Raw genomic sequence first — 19,736 nt, forward strand, 5'->3', positions numbered from 1 at the left:
TTTAGGTTGTGTGTTCTCCCAGGATGGTAATATAGTAAGTGAGATTGAATCAAGGTGTAGTAAAGCTAACGCAGTGAGCTCGCTGTTGCGATCAACAGTATTCTGTAAGAAGGAAGACAGCTTCCAGACGAAACTATCTTTACATCGGTCTGTTTTCAGACCAACTTTGCTTTACGGGAGCAAAAGCTGGGTGGACTCAGTATATCTTATCCATAAGTTAGAAGTAACAGACATGAAAATAGCAAGAATGATTGCTGGTACAAACAGGTGGGAGAAATGGCAGGAGGGTACTCGGAATGAGGAGATAAAGGCAAATTTAGGAATGAACTCGATGGATGAAGCTGTACGTATAAACCGGCTTCGGTGGTGGGGTCATGTGAGGCGAATGGAGGAGGATAGGTTACCTAGGAGAATAATGGACTCTGCTATGGAGGGTAAGAGAAGTAGAGGAGACCAAGACGACGATGGTTAGACTCGGTTTCTAACGATTTAAAGATAAGAGATATAGAACTAAATGGGGCAACAACACTAGTTGCAAATCGAGGATTGTGGCGACGTTTAGTAAATTCTCAGAGGCTTGCAGACTGAACGCTGAATGGCATAACAGTCTATAAAGATAATGTATGTATGTATGTATGTATGTATGTAATAGAATGAAATTTAAAAAATCACAGTTATCTAAGCGTCCTTGAAGTAGATGAGTTCATTAATTTACTTGAATTTGCCCTCAACAATAATTACTTTAGGTTCCACGATACTACCTATAAACAGCAAGGCCTTCCCATGGGTTCACCAGCTTCAGGAATATTAGCTGAGATCTATATAGACCACTTAGAACACTCAGAAATGAGCAAATTTAACAATATATCATTCTGGTGCAGATTTGTAGACTATATCTTTGTTGTTATAGACTGCAGGTTTACACATGAAAACAACATACTTGAACAGCTAAACAAAATAGATCCACATATAAAATTTACGATGGAAACTGAGAAAGATCACACTCTGAATTATCTTGATTTATATGTCACTAAAACTAAAGACCACTTAACATACAAAAGCTATAGAAAACCTACACAAACCTCCAATACAATAAAAAGATATTCCACTCACCCTAACGCAAACAAAAGGGTGGCATACTACAGTATCATATACAGAGCTTTCAACATACCCCTATCTCGGGAAGAATTAAAAAAAAAAATAACTAAACCTAATTCACGAAATAGCGAAGCATAATGGATACAAAGACTTGGTGCTGAGATGAACTGATCAGTCCACAGTGGCTATATTATACCGTAGTAATCTTAGGATAGGTTTATATTATAGTGCATGTGCCTCAGTTCAGTTAATTTGTGTGTGTGTGTGTGTGAGTGCATGTATAAGTTGGCAATACATCTATAGAGATATGGAGGTAAAAAACACGTTTTCTCTCCTGGATAATTCCTTTACTACGGAGTACTGTTATGCCTCCCCCTAAGTGTGGCAGTGACCTTCAGGTAGACAGTGGGCCTGCTCCTTCCCTTTCCCCAACCTCCCAGCACTTGCGCCCTCCCCTCCCATTGCTTTGTAACACGCTAGAGAAAATATTTGTGACTAAACCCCATTCTTTAAACTGCATTCACACAAATGCACAGCCTGTCCCAGCCCATATTGACGAGCTTTTAAGCTCTACTTCAAGACAGCAACGTACATATTGCTGGAATGAGTGAAACATGGTTCAGGAAATCCATTCCTAGTAGCATGGTAGATATAAACGGATACTGTCTATACAGGCATGACAGAGATGATAGGAGAGGAGGAGTAGCTTTACACTGTAGAGACGATATCCGTTGTAAAATAGTTTACACTTCTGGCCACTGCTGAGCCGAGACCTGACTTCATATTCGCGGAGGCAATTTTTTTCACCAGTAAAGGTATTAATTGGTATTGTCTACAGGCCCCCCAGAGGAGGGCATATGACTGACTTTGAAGACATTCTACATCGACTTTTATTTATTTAGCGTTTGGCTGTACATATCAATATTAGTCAGAAAAAAAGAAAAAAACACGTATTTACATTATTTACAGTTTGACTTTCAAGTTGTTAATAAAGTCTATTACAGCTGGACCTGCTTCCACTAAGTCACTGAAGTTGCCACTATAGGAATACGTCGGGCAGTCATTCACTATGTGCCATATGGTCTGTGTGGGAGCACCACAACTGCATTAAGGCGAAGGTATATGTCCCCACTTGTAGAGAAGATCTGCACATCTGCCATGGTTTGTTCTTATACTGTTCAGTGTTGACCATGTTATCCGGGGTAGGTGAAAGCCACTTGGTGGTGTTGTGATGTCTTGCAGCTGCCATGGAATGTTTTTTATTAATTCATACTTCCAGGTTTGCAAGAGGTTGAAATTATTGTTTACCAGATGTCTCGCTGTCCGGATGAAGGGGTTCCGCGAACGTAAACGCCAGGCTTCAGCAACAATGATGTTCTGGTGTATTGGTTGCTGGTCATTTGCATTTATCTTCTTATACTCCCAGGGTAAGGCGTGTTTTCGTTTAAGTTCCGCTGGTGGAATGTGACTCAGTGCTGGTAACCAGAATGTCGGTGTTGATTTTACTGTGCCAGATACAATTCTCATTACCTGATTCAATTGGGCATCGACAAGTTTGGTATAGCTGCTATTGAGCCACACTGGAGAACAGTACGCAGCTGTTGAGTAGACCAGGCTGAGGGCGGTGGTGCGTAAAGTGTCAGCTGACGAACCCCATGTAGTGCCACACAGTTTCTGAAGTATGTTGTTTCTAGACTTCAGTTTTTCAGCCGTTTTCTTCAGGAGAGGGTTCTATCTAATGTGATTCCCAGATAGTTTGCTTCATTGGTGTGGGTCAAGCGATTTTTACCCAGGTACACTTCTAGTTCACGATTAGCTAGCTTATTGCATAAGTGGAAACATGTCACTGTAGTTTTGTTTGGATTTGGCTTCAGCCTCCATTTTCGGAAGTATTCTTCAAGAGTGCATAAGTTAGTAGCTAGGGTATGTTCTGTGTTTTCGATCTGTCTATCCTGAATAGCAATTGCCCAGCCATCTGCATAACCAAACGTTCTTGATATGGTTGCAGGCATGTCAGAGATATAGAGGCTGAAGAGAAGTGGGGTCAAGATAGAGCCTTGAGGCAGCCCATTGTCAAGTTTCTTATTACTGATGGTGTTTCCCAAAATTACTTGGAATCTGCGATTCGTTAACATGTTATCCACAAGCCTGGCTATTCTTCTACAAGGTATTGTGCGTAGGAGTTTATAGATCATGCCATGCCTCAAGACAGTGTCGTAAGCAGATGTCAGGTCAATGAATGCAAGTGATGTCTTAAGTCTTTTCTGGAATCCGGCTTCAATGTGGGTGGTCAGTGATAGTACTTGATCGACACAGCTGCGATTTGGTCGAAATTCAGCTTGTTCCATAGGTACTTGTTCAAGAATTACAGAGCTTATCCTGTTGTACAGAAGTCTTTCCAGTAGCTTATACACTGTGCTGAGTAGTGCAATAGGTCTGTAACTTTGAGGTAAGTCATTTGGTTTGCCTGGTTTCAATACGGCGATAACCTTTGTTCTTTTAAGTGCAGGAGGTATGTTCCCTGTTTGCAGGATATCAGAAAAAGCGTGCAAGCCATACTTTTGCATATTTTCCACAATGAAGCAGGAATTCTGGGTGGATACCATCGAAGCCTGGAGCGTTACCCTTTTTAACATCGTTTAGTGCCTTTGAGATGTCCTCTGATGTGAATGGACAAGATACTGCATTATCCTCCTGACACTTTGCTTTTAATACTTTAAGCTCTCGTTTAATCTTGATGGTGTAATCTCTTTGCTTGGGTACTTTTGATGTTGACACCATGTGTGAGGCTATAGTATCTGGACTGATGGTGCTGTTATCACGTAATATTTTGTTTCCACCTCCCAGTTTTCGAAGAAGGGACCATGCTTTCCTGCTTGAGTGTTTGAAGTTGATATTCTCAATGGTTTCAATCCATTTCTGTCTTCTTGAGGCATCAAGGCTGTGCAGTAGTTCATTTGATATTTCATGGTCACCAGTTGTGAGGAACTCTTCATATAATTTTTCGCTGACTTCACTCCATCCGGGAATATACTCCTTCCTAAAACCTCTAGGAATAAACTTTTTTGCTATACTGGTCACTGCACCCACAAATATCTCATAATTTTCACGAACAGGTGGAATCCAACCCAGACATTTGTCAAGGTTCTCAGAAAATTCAGGCCAGTTTACCTTTTGGAAATTCCATCGCGGTCGTGGAGTAGAAGTGATAATGGGCACTTTCACACTTGTTTCAATGATGACTGGTCTGTGTTGACTGTGAGGAAAGGCACGTAGGACTTTGCGTGATGTTGGTAGGGGCAGACAGTTATCATCCGTTGATACAAAGCATAAATCAGGGTTGTAGTCCCGTTTCCAGAAAGCTAATCTAAAAGTAGACAAGTCTTTCGCATCAAAAATAAGGTGCATGTGATGTGCGTCGGCCCAGGTGACCAGAGCTTCGCCATTGTCGTCATTAACACTATATTTCCATTCGGTGTGATGACTATTGAAATCATCAAGATAAACACATGGATGTGGGTAAATTGGGACTAAAGAAGGAGGCCACTGAACGGCAGGTGGTTTGTAAACATTTATGACTTTTGTCCCACTTACATCTATGACAACGGTGTGCATGTCGTCGTTGGTGTTAGTAGAAATCAGATAGGCATTCTCTATAGTATTGTGAACATATGTAGCTCTATTTAAGATTAATAATTTTTTTTTATTAGTCAACCTATTCAATACAAATGATATTTGCTAAGTTAGGACTTACATTCTATTAAACTAAGGTCTAAAGGGACATGTTTCGCCCTTTACAAGGGCATCATCAGCCTTTTTACACTCATGCTAAAGGTAAAAATCAGGATCCTGATTGTCGATATAAGAAAAAGTATATAAAATGAGAATAAAATTAGGATGAATATTATACAATATGTGCAATCATGAGTTCTTAAATGACAATTGACAATTAAAAATCATTTAAAATGTTTGCGAAGAAATAAGAGTTGGTATGGTTATTACACCAGCAATCTTAAAATGATCTTATAAAACTGTACAAAGTAGGCCTTGACCAAATAAATAATAAGAAAGTCTATGGCTAAAGTTGCCGTATCAAGGTTCGTGAAATTCGGCTGGAAGCAACCTGATTTTAATTGGAGAGCAAATTAGAATCCAATGGCCACTCAGGACAACATAAAACCTCTCTCGTTGAAAATAACTTCAAAAATAAAAGGACTCAGCCTGTGGCTCAGATACGTTGACGACACATTTGCAATAATTGACAGTAATCTCAACAATAGCAACGATATTTTGGATTTTTAAACACCCTTGATCAAAATATCAAGTTCACTAAGGAGGACGAGGTCAACAGATCCATTAACTTTTTAGACTTAACTATAACACGTGACAAAAACACATTTGACTTCCAAATTTACAGAAAACCCACCCACACTCCAATAACAAGCTACTTTCTATACTTTAATTTACAGAGCTTTAAAAATCCCATTATCACCCAAGAATCTAAAAACAGAAATTCATTATATTAAAAACTTAGCAAAATTCAATGGCTTCAAAATAGATATAATCAACCGAATAATTAATAAAATTAAATATAAACTAGCAACAAACCTCGTCCCTGAAAAACCTAAAAAATCTAAATTCGCCACCTTTACATACAATAATCCAGGCATTTACCAAGCAACAAACCCTCTGAAAAAACAAAACATTAACATTGCCTTCAAGACGACAAACACCAATCACAGCCTATTTTTCAACCACAATACACTCAACATGAACAATAGTATTTACTCAAACTCAGGCATATACAGGCTCAAATGCACGCAATGTGAAAAATCATACATAGGGCAAACAGGCCGGAGCTTCCTTACTAGATACCAGGAACACTATAATGCCAATAGACATAATAAATTTTCAGCCATGAGTTCACATATGAAAGATACAGGTCATCATTTCACAACTATCGAACAGGACCTAACAATCATCAAAATAGTAGATAAAGGAAAATTAATGAACGAATTAGAAAACATTTACATATATCTGGATCAACATTACAATAAAGACCTAAATCTCAATGATCCCGTCGAAATAAAAATCCCCTATACGAGACTTTACCCAATTTATTACAATCCTTAAATCAAAATTTAAATAAAATCCTTAAAAACCTCAAACTAACTTCCAATAAAGATTCCAACTTCCCCTTAAAAGTAACTCTCTCCGTCCCCGCCCCTGCTAATGTTCCACAGCCAACGGCATGTAGGTTAAACCCTCCGTCCACCTCCTCTTCTCCATTACACTCCTCTTCCTTAACTCCCCATCTTCAACAGCCAATAGCGCGCAAGCTCAACGCTCCGCCTATTTCCGTTCATCCATCACACCCCCCTCCCTCAGTTCCACACAGATACAACACACGCCATTCAAACCTCACTCGTTCCGAGACCATACAAGCAACAAGTTCATACCGCAAAAACCGAGAACGTAAGTAATTGAATTTATATCAATTCCCCTAATTTAACCGTTTTTCCTCTAAACGTCTTACCTTTTTATTCTCCTTTTCATTACAGATTCTGCACCAGATTTCTTCAATAGTCAATCCACATTCAAAAACTACAGCCAACACGTAAGAATGTTCCCATTTAACCATCGGTATACGAGCTGACAAAATCTGTACAGCGGCACTTATTAGTTAACTTCTCACAACTCCTTCAACAAAAATACTGAGACCGCGATCCCACTTCGAAAAATATGAAATTAATGGATTGATTGGACACAACTTTATAATCTACATGTGCCATACTACAGTTTCATTACGACTTTTCAACGAGAGAGGTTTTATGCTGTCCTGAGTGGCCATTGGATTCTAATTTGCTCTCCAATTAAAATAAGGTTGCTTCCAGTCGAATTTCACGAACCTTGATACGGCAACTTTAGCCATAGACTTTCTTATTATTTATTTGGTCAAGGCCTACTTTGTACAGTTTTATAAGATCATTTTAAGATTGCTGGTGTAATAACCATACCAACTCTTATTTCTTCGCAAACATGTAAAATGGTTTTTAATTGTCAATTGTCATTTAAGAACTCATGATTGCACATACTGTATAATATTCATCCTAATTTTATTCTCATTTTATATACTTTTTCTTATATCGACAATCAGGATCCTGATTTTTACCTTTAGCACGAGTGTAAAAAGGCTGATGATACCCTTTTAAAGGGCGAAACATGTCCCTTTAGACCTTAGTTTAATAGGATGTAAGTCATAACTTAGCAAATATCATTTGTATTGAATAGGCTGACTAATAAAATTTTAATAATGTTAAATTGATGTACATTTTCAATACGGACCAAATATGAAGTTTATAACATGTAATATGTAGCTCTACCACACACCTTGTGATATGTTGCCCGTATGAGATCATATCCTGGAATATTTCCTCTTGAGTTTTTTTTTTTTTTTGCTATGGGCTTTACGTCGCACCGACACAGATAGGTCTTATGGCGACGATAGGATAGGAAAGGCCTAGGAGTTGGAAGGAAGCGGCCGTGGCCTTCATTAAGGTACAGCCCCAGCATTTGCCTGGTGTGAAAATGGGAAACCACGGAAAACCATTTTCAGGCCTCTTGAGTTTAGTTGGCCTATATCTTCTGTATGCGTTTCTTGAATGGCAATTACGTCAATGTTGTTTTCTAGAGCAATTTTAGATAAGTATTCTCCCTTTGCTCTGATTATGCCTTCTACATTGATCTGTAACATATGGATACCAGGTCCAATTCTTCTGAAGTGTGAGTCCTTAGAAGGACTGTTTGTGTTAGATTTCGTCATGGTATTGATATGTAAATTGGCCAGGAGATCGCTAAGATTGTTTGGCCGCCAAAAGGCTGTTGCTCGCTTAGCACCACCCAGGGGACACGTGTAGGGTATCTTCGGGTTAAACCTACGGACGTGAGCAACACTGGTCCCCCCTACATCGACTATTACTGACTTATGAACATGTATTAATATTCGGAGACTTCAATACTGACATTTTACAGCAGACAAGTGAAACAAAGCAATTGCTAAACATATTCCATTTGTGTAACATGACAGTATTACCACTACAACTGACTAACCACACTATCGGAACCACCTCCTCATCTCATACCCCTCTTGATTTAATGGTTACCAATATCCCTAATAAAATTTTGCTTCATGGTCAGATTCCTGTTCCATGCATTTCTAAGCATGACTTGATATACTTGTCATATTCTCTTAAAGTACCAAAATATAAAACGAAATATATCACTTATAGGGACATTAAACATATAAATATGAATGACTTTAGACTAGATACTTCTATTTCTCCTTGGGAGGACATAATTAACAAAGATGATATTGATATGAAACTACAAAAGTTCAATTCCCTCTTACTTGGTCTCTTCAATAAGCATGTTCCGAAACGTAGAGTTATAGTATTTAGACCTCCCTCACCATGGCTAACTGATGACGTCAAACGAATGATGTCCCATCGAGAATCATTACATCAGCTATATGGACGAACCAACTCTCCTGATGTTCTTGAACAGTATCGGTCTCTGCGCAACAAAATTAAAGTATTGATCCAAAATAAGAAATTCTCTCACTACCAACAGCTAGCCCATAATAATATGAATGCACGAAGCATATGGCGAGAGCTTCGCTCCATAGGAATAGGGAAACTTGAACCTAACCATTGTAACCCAGATATATCACTTGAAGACTTAAATAAACACTTCTCTGATATTAAAATTAAGCACAAATTACAGATTATAACTCATACAATTAACACATTACTGACTAAACCGCCACCAAATAGACCAATGTTTAAATTCCTTACTGTTAATGAAACTGAGGTGAAGCGTGAACTGCTTTCGGTCAAGTGAAATGCCACTGGAGTTGATCTCCCCATCATCATCATCATCATTAAACGCATTCTAGATATTATTCGGCTGGTAATTACTCACATATATATAGTTTCTGCCTCAGTTCTGGAACATATCCAAGGATATGGAAAGATGCAATCATAAATCCAGTACCAAAAAAGTCTCCAGCTATTTCACTACCAGACTATCGACCTGTGTGTATACTTTCATCTCTCTCAAAACCCTTTGAACGGATAATCCATCGGCAACTAACGGGCTATCTTAACAAATATTCCTTGTTTGACCCATTACAGTCAGGCTTTAAAAAGGGACACAGCACAACCAGTGCCCTATTGAAGGTTACAGATTACATTAGATACGCAATGAGTGAACAGGTCACATTACTTACTCTTCTTTATTTTAGCAGTGCATTCGACGTTGTTAGCTTAAGATCATTGCTAGCCAAATTAAAATCCCTTCATCTAAATCAGACTGCTTTACAACTCTTTAGCCCTTACCTCACAAACCGCAGACGAGTCATTATAAAGAATAAGACTTCTCAATGGGCAATGAAACACACAAGAGTACCCCACGGCTCTGTACTTGGACCATTGCTTTTTATTTTATACATAAACGACATAGCATCTCGTTTCAAATATTGTAATTATTATATATATGCGGATGACCTCCAAATATATCATCACACAAATTTGGGAGATATTCGTCTAGCAACTGATAGAATGAATGCTGACTTGCAAAATATATCATCATATGCTTGTGAGAACTCTATATTAATAAATCCATCCAAGACAAAAGCTATTATAGTTGGACAATCGAAATTGATAAACATGACAAAGTCTTTAGACATCCCTTCACTCACTATCTGGTACCAAAATTCCGTATGAAAGCCCGGTAAATAATCTAGGTGTTGTTATAAATGAAAGCCTAAATTGGAATGAACACGTCACACGTATCTGTAACAAGGGTATATGAGTCACTCCATCCTCTGAAATAACACCATAACATTTTACCATTAAATATGAAAGCAAGGCTTATAAAAACATTAGTTCTACCTTTATTCTACTATTGTGATGTTGTATTCATAGATGCAATGAAAGAACAAATTAGAAAAATACAAACACCGTGAATTCCTCCATCAGATTTACATTTTTGTTACGCTACGACACTCATGTCACACCTTATTACAAGCAACTTTCCCTCCTGAAATTTGAAGAACTTGGAAATCTTCATGTAGCCCTGTTGGTGTACATATCACTAATTGAGAAAACTTCCCTGTACCTGTCATCAAACTTTACATACCGTTCCTCTTTTCACCAGCATAATACATGCTCTGTTACTAGACCTGCCATTCCCTTTTAGCAGGTCAGCTGCCTATAATCGCTCATTTATTGCGACGGGAAGTAGATTATGGAACTCTGTCCCAAATAATATCCGAAGTAGTAACTCACTAGAGTCTTTCAAGTCTTCCTACAGAAGGTATCTCTTAGATGCATAAGCCCATGTTGTGAATCTTGATGAGTGAATGGTGATGTATAGATGTGTGTATAATTTAGTTAATTTTTCTTTAAATTAATTTAAACTTATTTATCATTAAATTTAATTTAGTAGCTTGACAAATGATATGTTCATATTGGTATAATTATGATGTATTTATTTTGAATTAAGATACAAATTAGTTTCTTTTAAAATATTTAATAATCCCTACGGTTTTTCAGAACAATGACGTGGTTAAGTGTAAGGGAGGACCATGAGTCCTAACTTCGCCACTATTAAAGACAAATAAATAAATAAATAGAAACATGATAAACAAAATCATCCACAAAATAAAACATCAACCGAAATCCAAATTAAGTAGAAACAGCAAACCTTTTACTTTTTACTTTAACAACACCCACATCCAACCCATAACCAATATTTTCAAAAGGCAATCTAAGAATAGCTTACAGAACCACACGTAATAATGCTTCCATTTTACATAATACTAAATCTGTCAACGAAAACAACAAATACAGCCACTCAGGAGTATACCGCATAAAATGCAACGATTGTGAAGCTAGCTACATCGGGCGCACTGGCACATGTTTTTCTATTCGCTACAACGAACATATCAATGCCACTAAATATAACAATTTTTCATCCATAGGGCAACATGCCGAGGATCACAAGCATAAGTTCACTAATATTGAGAATTACACGGAAATTTTAAATATGAACCCCACAGGCCCATTGTTCAATATAATGGAAGATTTCTACATCAGTATGGATCAATACGCTAATCCTAAGTTCAACTTAAACAAAATCACAGATAAAACAAACATTGTTTTCAACACAGCTATTCCCATTCTAAAAGACAGATATCTAAAAAGAATCAGCAAACACAAACCCACACACACCCCACGCCCTCCAGAAGCTGCTTCCCCCTCCCCATTACCTCTCAATCTTAATGCCACAACAGCCCCACGACGTACACGCAACAGTGTGTCGCACATAATTAACACACCAATAGTTCACAACCCATTTAGGAGGCACTCTCTATCAGTTATTCTAATTCCTACCTTCCTTTTTTCTTTCTCAGATTTTTTGACTTTACCTGAGTGGAATGCAAGTATGAAGAGGGGAGCACTCACACTTACTTTCATTGATTTTAATACGTCATACACAGCAACTTATGCCTCAACAAGAGGTCTAGTAAAAACTAGCATGTTTATCAGCAATGATATAGACTGAGAACCTGTAAAACAAATACAGAACCTCATATTCTACCGAACACAACGTTCCCCGCATATTTGCGGCCCAACAATGCACTTTTTAATCTACCTTATACAACCATTGGACATAGTGTTGGCATTACAGCATAAGATATTTGAACTTGACACTAGGATATCAGTGACTCTTTAGAATCTAAGAACTGTATTCTATTTTTTAACATTACAGCATATATAATTTTTGGAATATGTGGCATTCATGGGACTCGAAGTCAAAGCCTTAACTTCGAAACTGAACCATATGTATATATCTTAACATTAAGAATTTTATTAGAATAATGGCATTCATGTTTAATCTTAGTAATGTTTTATTCTGTACAGTCACTATTGATTAAGCAGGTTCATCAACAGCTGACGATGACCTATTTAACAGGTCGAAACCGGTAGTCTTTTAATGTAATTAAAATTTTACACACTTTGTATAATAAAGTACTGATTAGGTGGAAAACTCTCATCCTTCATACTTGTGTGTATCCGTAACTAGGCTATCACAAGATAAATGTGCACCACGCTAGTCAATTTCACACGATTATGTTCCTAATACAGATATAGGTTACCATGTCATGCGACAAAACTTCACTGTATGTAAATTACATTTCTTTCACAAGGGATGACAAATAACATTTTCAGTAAGCAGTAATAGCGAAAATTCATGATGCGACAGGTATGTTTATATGTTCCTAATCCACATATAGGCTACCGTATCACACGACAAATATTCGCTACACTTCACTGTGATATTTAAAAATTTCAGATTCAAGTGTAATGACAGCAGCGCCTCTGATGTATGTCAAACAGGACGCAGTTTCACAACCAGATATTGTGAGCACGTCAACGCAATAAGATATGACAAGTTTTCTGCTATAGGCCAACATATTCACGAATCTAATCATAAGTTCACTTACATTGAACATGACTTCGAGATGGTTCAAATGACAAATAAAGAGCCAATCATGAACATTACTGAGAATTGTTTTATTCATTGCGATCAATATTTCAACCCTAACTATAATTTGAATGAAATTTCTGAGAGAACTAATATTCTTTTTGATCTCTTAATTAAATGGCTAAAAATATTAGACTCCAAAAAACAACTCGATATTTTTTCACACTATACGTAATATACGTCCCCATCAGATAGCCCCACTACCACATCCTTCCGCTCCTCCCTAGTTCCCTGGCAGTTGCAACGCCTCTACCCCTCCCCTTCTCCACGACCCTTAACCTTGCCATCACATCCATCAGTGCAGCTCCGTCTGCCGGTCAAACAGGCTGCTCAAGGGGAGTTTGTTTCTAGTCATTTCTTTTCATTCTTTCGTTCATTTTACCTAATTCGGCTTTTAATTTCTTCTTCAGGTTCCAACCCCCCCATATTGAAGTGGGAACAAAACTTTTTCAGATCTAACCAAGTCCATCACATGATGGTTTATTCTTTCAGAACTGCCAAACTACGGATCAAACAAGTGTCAACCTCACATGACAACAAAATTCTGTAGCGCATATTCAACAAGATTAAAGACTAAAGCATATAAAAGTTGGACTATGCACTATGAGTATAAGATGGAGTCATCATTTTTAAAGGGATTTTATATTATAGTACAATATCATCATGTACCATAATTTTATTTAACATTCATTTCTGCAGGTGTTATGTGTTTTAAATTGTTTTAAGATTGTTTGTGTTTGCCTGATTTGACACTTTGGCTGATGATGGCACAACATAAGTGATACATAACCTCATGTGATTGACACTAATAAATGACATTGCATTGAATAGGTGGACCCCAAAAATTTTAATTATTGTACACTTCACTGTACCACTCAACAAAAAATAAATTTCTAACTTCTGAATGGATTGCAAAATACAAGCACAAATAGACTCACTGCGTTATTCAGCAATCTTGCTGCTAACCGGCAACAAAAACTGAACACTCCTGAGGCTAACTCTCCGAACGTGCTACTTATACTGTGAAGTTCAGGAATTTAAGGCCTTTTTCTGAAATCACGCAACCGTAGTGACGGATCTTACCCGAGTTGGAAATCACGTTTGTTTCACAAGGGATGTCAAATAACACTTTCAAGACTAGGAAAAATGTAACTGTACTAAGCGGTAATAGCAAAAACTCATGATGCGATAAGCGAGGTAGACTTAATACATACATACCATTGGGACTTCGAATTTACGATGTGCTAAGCGGGAAAATGTGTTAATGAGGAATGCACTAAAGAGATTTCAATGTAATACAATTTTTCCTTTCCTTGGAATATATGATGCATAAGAAAGTTATTATATTAATAAAAACCACCTTTTCAATACATGACAATCCTTTATATTTAGGACAAAACCATTAATAGATATTATACTTACTTAATCCAGTCCTCTGGTACCATGAGGTGTCGAGGATACGAGAGATCTCCATCTACTCCTATCTCCGGTAATGGCAACGGCCTCTTGTACAGAGAGTCCCCTCTCCTGCAGTGCTCCTCTAATCCCCTCTTCCCATATCTTCCGTGGTCTTCCTCCAGCCTTCCTTCCTTCCTTCCACTCTCACCTCCCCCATTAACCTCGGCAAGTGGTCTGTTGACATTCGGTGGACATGGTCAAACCATCTCAATTGATATTCTTGGATGGTTTTCTCCAGTAGCTTCATATTCAATACTTTCCGGATGACTGTATTCCTGATCCTGTCTCTCCTGATTTTGTCCTCCACTTTCCGGAGATACCTCATCTCTGCCGCCTGGATTCTGCTCTTGGTTTTTTCTGTTAGCGCCCAGGATTCGCAGCCATAGGTCAATGTGGGTACAAAGGTTGTTAACGGCTAATTTTGTGCCCTATGAGATCTCTCCTTGTTGAGGAAGTTTGTTCGGATGGCATTACAAGCGCCCTGCTGTTCCTATTCTTTTTGTTATTTCCTTCTCCATCTTCCCGTCTGACCTGATGATTGAGCCAAGATACTTGAACTTGGTGACTTGCTCTAATAGTTTACTATCGACCATAATACAGTGTCTCTCCTCATTCCTGCTGATAACCATAGTCTTTGTCTTGTCCACATTCACCTCCATACCTTCTTTCTTAAGATCTTCCACCCATAGATTGTTGTGGTGCAGGTTTTGTTCGCTGGAGGCAACAACAATCAGGCCATCAGCAAATGCCAGGTCAGAAAATCGTACTGGCCGCATGAGGTAATTTCCGACCGTCAATTTCTTAATTCTCTCATGACACAGCTTCATAATTTGGTCGAGGTACACGATGAAAAGAAGAGGGCTAAGACTGCAGCCTTGCCGGACTCCTTGTCTCGTAGCGAACTCTGCTGACCTTACATTTCCTGTCCGCACGTAATTCTGACAGTTCTTATACAGACTCGTGATTGAACTGCAAAGTGACTTGCTAACTCCATACTTATTTAGGACTTTCCAGAGTTTGGACGTCGGGATTCTGTCAAATGCCTATTTCAGGTCAATAAAGGCAGCATGAAGGGTCTTGTTCTTCTCCAGTAGCTTAGCACTGGCCATCCTAACAGTAAATACGAGATCTTGCGTGCTTCTATTTGGGCTGAAGCTACACTGGGCTTTTTCAAATTTAGCCTCTACCTCCTTTCTTAATCTAGTTTCCAGGATCATTGAGAAGACCTTCCGAGGCACTGATAACAAGGATATGCCACGATGATTACTGCACTCTCGATTGTCTCCTTTCTTAAAGATGGGGATGATGACTGCTACCTCCCAATCCCAAGGTGCCTTTTTTGTTCTCCACGTCTCCACCATAATCTTGAATAGAAAGTCTTCTGCTTTCTTTCCGAAGTTCTTAATCATTTCTGGAGCGATTCCATCATTCCCTTGGGCCTTCCCATTCTTGAGTTGTTTAATAGCCAACTGCATTTCATTTATCCTACAGTCCTCTCCTTCTTCTTGTTCTCCTTATCTCCGGTCTCCTCTCTTTACTCACTTGACCATGGGCTGTCTTCATTCTCATTTCCATTCAGTAAATCATTAAACTATTCTTTCCATCTCTCCATTATTTCTTTCTCTTCTGTTAAGATTTTCCCTTCCTTATCTTTTATAAACTTTGGAGGGCACTGTTTCTCCTTTATCATGTTTCTCAATGCTCTATAGAACAACTTCTGGTTCTCTTTATTATTTTCCTCCATTCTTTGTCCGAATTCTTCCCAAGACTGTCTTTTCGCTATTTTCACTTGGTCGTTAACCTTTCTTCTTTGTTCCTTATACATCTCACGGTCCTCAGAATCCTTGCTTCTTAAGTATTTCTTCCATGTTTCCTTTTTCTTTCTTACTTCTTCCTTGATGTCATCATTCCACCATCTTGTTCTTTTCTTGTACTCTCCCACCTTTGTTGTTCCACATACTTTACTTGCCACTTCTAATAGTATCTTCTTGAACATGTTCCACTTTCCCTCCAGGTTCAATTCCTCGATCCTCTGACACTCCTCCTCCACTTCCTGTGTGAACTGCTCCTGTACCTCCTTGTTCTCTCTTAACTTGTACACCTTAATCTGTTCTTGCTTCTTGTTCTTAGGTTGTTTCCTTTTTACCTTTGCTGTTGTTTCCATTGTTGTTATCAAGAGAAAATGGTCACTTCCTATTTTGTAGCCACGGTATACTCGACAATCTGTCACCTTCGGGAGGTGATCTCTCTTCACTAACGCGTGATCTATGATGGAGCGCTCATCTCGGCTGGGTTCCTCCCTTGTGTACATATGTATCATCTTATGTAGGAACATGGTGTTCACTGCGACGAGATTATTGGCAACGCAGAAATCAACAAACCTCTCACCATTGTTGTTAACCACGTGTTCACCATGCCGGCCAACAGCTCCGCCACTTCCCTCTGGCTGGTTTCCGACTCTGCCGTTGAGATCTCCTAATACAATGATTTCCCCTCGAGTGTCATCCACCACATTCTGGAGCTCTTCGTGGAACCTATCATTCTCTTCCTTTCTTACATCGTCGTTCACTCCGTAAACCACAATAAACGTCATCAGCTCTGTCTCAGGATCTAATCGTATGCTGACCATTAGAATCCTATCCGTGTGGAATTTTCATTCTTGACTCTTGTTTCTGAAGTTCTTGTGGATCAGTAGTGCTACTCCTGATTTGGCCCTTAGTCTGATGCTAACTCCACTATAAATGAGTACATGATCGTTCACCGTTGTATCCACCCCTTGACCTTTCCTTTTTGTCTCTATCAGTGCCAGCACTGCAAGTCTTGCTCTCTTGAATTCTGCCACTAGTTCATTCTCCTTTCCAGCTAATCCTCGTATATTCCACGTTCCAAATCTCATAATTCTTTTTCCTCGTCATGTTGCCATCGGGTTCAGCAGTCCGGTGTATCTCTCGTTTTGACTTTTCATGGAAGTTATTTCAGGCATGTGAGATATGGGCCTACAGTGCCTATAGGGCAGTGAGGGGGCTGCCATCTTTTGGCCTCTGCCCCATGCTGCAACTTCAGGACTGATAATACCTGAGAGAAAGATGTTCTTCCTTCAGGGCCTACAGCTGAAGGTCTGTCATTTAGTCTGGCCCCTCACCCTCGACCTTACTGGCAAGGGTGACCCTGCCAGGAGCCGAAGCTCCCGCCGGCATCGCTCTTGGGATCACTGAAGCACGCAAGCCTCCCCACCACGTCAAGGTACCAGACCATGGGGGAGGAATAGATATTATAATTAGGACATATTTCGCTCATGCTTAATGAGCATCATCAGCTATAAATAACTTAATCCAAGGTAGGTCAGGGCTCTGATCCTGGTATATACATAACGAAAAAAGTCTAATAATACATTGATAAAATACGAATTTTAACCATTTTAAAATAATCAGTACGATTATATTATTGCAACAAATAGCGACCATTAAAATTGCTTAAAATGTGAGTGAAATGAAAGACATGAAGATGTTACGATAATTTGCTGTGAGTGGTTGTTCGTGTTAATCGATGATCATAATAATTTTCGCTCGCTCAGTGGCTAGACTGCTTGTAATTAAAGACAGTTTTTCACATTATGAATGAGCTCTTGTAATGAATTATGATCCTGTTTCGTAGATCAAACGTGGTGAGGTGTGTTGAAATCACATGTATTGGTTGAAAAACGAACTGCACAGATGGATAAAACGTCATTTGGATCGGCGTAAAAAACCTTATGAGACTCCCTCGCATTGTATTTCAAATATTATTATTATTATTATTATTATTATTATGTATAGATAGTGTATTATTATTATTATTGGGCTTCGAATGGAGCACTACTGATCTTGTAGGTGAAAACCATAAAACGGATGTGCCCTGTAAAAAAGAAAAGAAGAAAATTATGTGTGTCAGTTGCTGGAATTTAAAGGCTGTACAACTGTAGGTAATCAATAATAGAAAGTGCTTACCCTTGTGTTGGTTGAGGGGTGATAAGTCCCTTAGTTGTTTACGGGGGTTTGATGGTCACTGACTTGCCGCTACGTGTGTTGTACGAATGCGATCATAGAGGCGGGGAAGATGGGATGAGGGGGCAGGAGGGCGAGACGCTATGCGAGTTGTCAGCTAGTGGAGGGGATGCAGTGCGAGGAGGCATGTAGGTGTAGCTACTGTTGCTACCAGTGGATTGAAAGCATGTTTATAGTGGAAGATTTTCATGAAATTTTTAGCAATGATACGAAAGTTAGCAATTGGATTGGGGACTTGCTCAATTATGCGGCTATTAATGTCCGAGACGTCATTCAAATGACTGTTTTTATTAAAGTACTGGTCCAAGGAAATGTAAGCATTTTCATACCCTGTCATTAGACTGCTTTTGTTTGCGTATTTAAGTATTTGCATATCTTGATTGATAGTACTGAAATTATGCCCCTTGTCCCTCATATCATGGCGGAATGCTTTTTGTGTTTCAAGTCATTGTAGTGTTATAAGTACCTTATTCTAAAGCTACGGCCGGTCAAGAAAAATTGCACTGTGTGCATCCGAGTCTATATATTCCCGAGTTTGAGAATCTGTCATAAATTGTATTAACGGAGTTAGAATTGAAAAAAAATATTACGGTTGGTGTTGCGAGTCTGGTACGCAATGTTAATGTTGTGCTTTCTTAATGGTTTGGTGATACTGTAAATAGCTGGGTTGGTGAAAGAAAAATAGCATTTTTTCTTTTTTTTTCTTCCAAGAACTAATGTACTTATATTCTTTGACTTAATTTTACCTATGATTTTGGTGATCATATCAGGTTTAAGGCAGTTCAGCATGGCTAATTCTTTGATGAAAGTTCTTTTTCTCGATTAACATTAGAGAGAGGAATGTTCATGGCCCTGTGAACTAAGCTGTAAAATGTAGCCTGCTTATAGGAGGGGGGTGCAAGGATTCGCTTTTTATTGTTATAGGAGCGGCAGAAGGTTTCCTGTAAATTTGGTAAATGAACTTTTCTTTATCTCTAGTCAAAGTTAAGTCTAAACAGTTTAAGGAGTTGATGACCTCGTTCTCTTTAGTAAACTGAACTTTGTGGTTAAGGTTGTAGAGGAGCCTGAGTAAGTTTTCGCTATTGTTCAGTTGTTCATCTATGATCACGAACGTGTCATCCACAAATCTTAGCCAGAGTTTTACGCCGTTAATTTTATTAATTATTAAATTGGTTTCCATATCATCCATAAAGATGTTAGCAAGAATGCCAGAGACTGGGTCGCCCATTGCTAGTCCCTTTTGATGATATATTTTATTATTGAATGTGAAATAGTTATTGTTAAGTACGAATTTCAATAAATTAATAAAATAGTCTATTTCGCATCTGCTTAGGTTGTTCTGTTCACCTACGAGTAGTGCTCCATTTGAAGCCCAATAATAATACACTATCTATACACAATAATAATAATAATAATAATAATAATAATAATAATAATAGTTTGAAATACAATGCGAGGGAGTCTCATAAGGTTTTTTACGCCGATCCAAGTGACGTTTTATCCATCTGTGCAGTTCGTTTTTCAACC

The 19,736-nt window shown here is 38.5% G+C and overlaps 1 protein-coding gene across 2 annotated transcripts in view; it reads right to left on the reverse strand.

The window, feature by feature from the left end:
* The window catches only part of Prx5 (Peroxiredoxin 5), a 134,070-nt gene that overhangs the window by 14,503 nt on the left and 99,831 nt on the right, over positions 1 to 19,736 (reverse strand). The window contains exon 1 of one of the 2 annotated variants that reach the window (XR_010860973.2): positions 14,131 to 17,506. The exons of the other annotated variant lie outside the window; for it this stretch is intronic. The gene's annotated coding sequence lies outside the window, so the exon portion shown is untranslated. Of the gene's footprint in view, positions 1 to 14,130; positions 17,507 to 19,736 lie in introns of those variants that run through there. 2 annotated transcript variants of the gene reach the window in all.

The sequence above is a fragment of the Anabrus simplex genome, chromosome 9 (genome assembly GCF_040414725.1).
Source record: "Anabrus simplex isolate iqAnaSimp1 chromosome 9, ASM4041472v1, whole genome shotgun sequence".
Taxonomy (NCBI): Eukaryota; Metazoa; Arthropoda; class Insecta; order Orthoptera; family Tettigoniidae; genus Anabrus; species Anabrus simplex.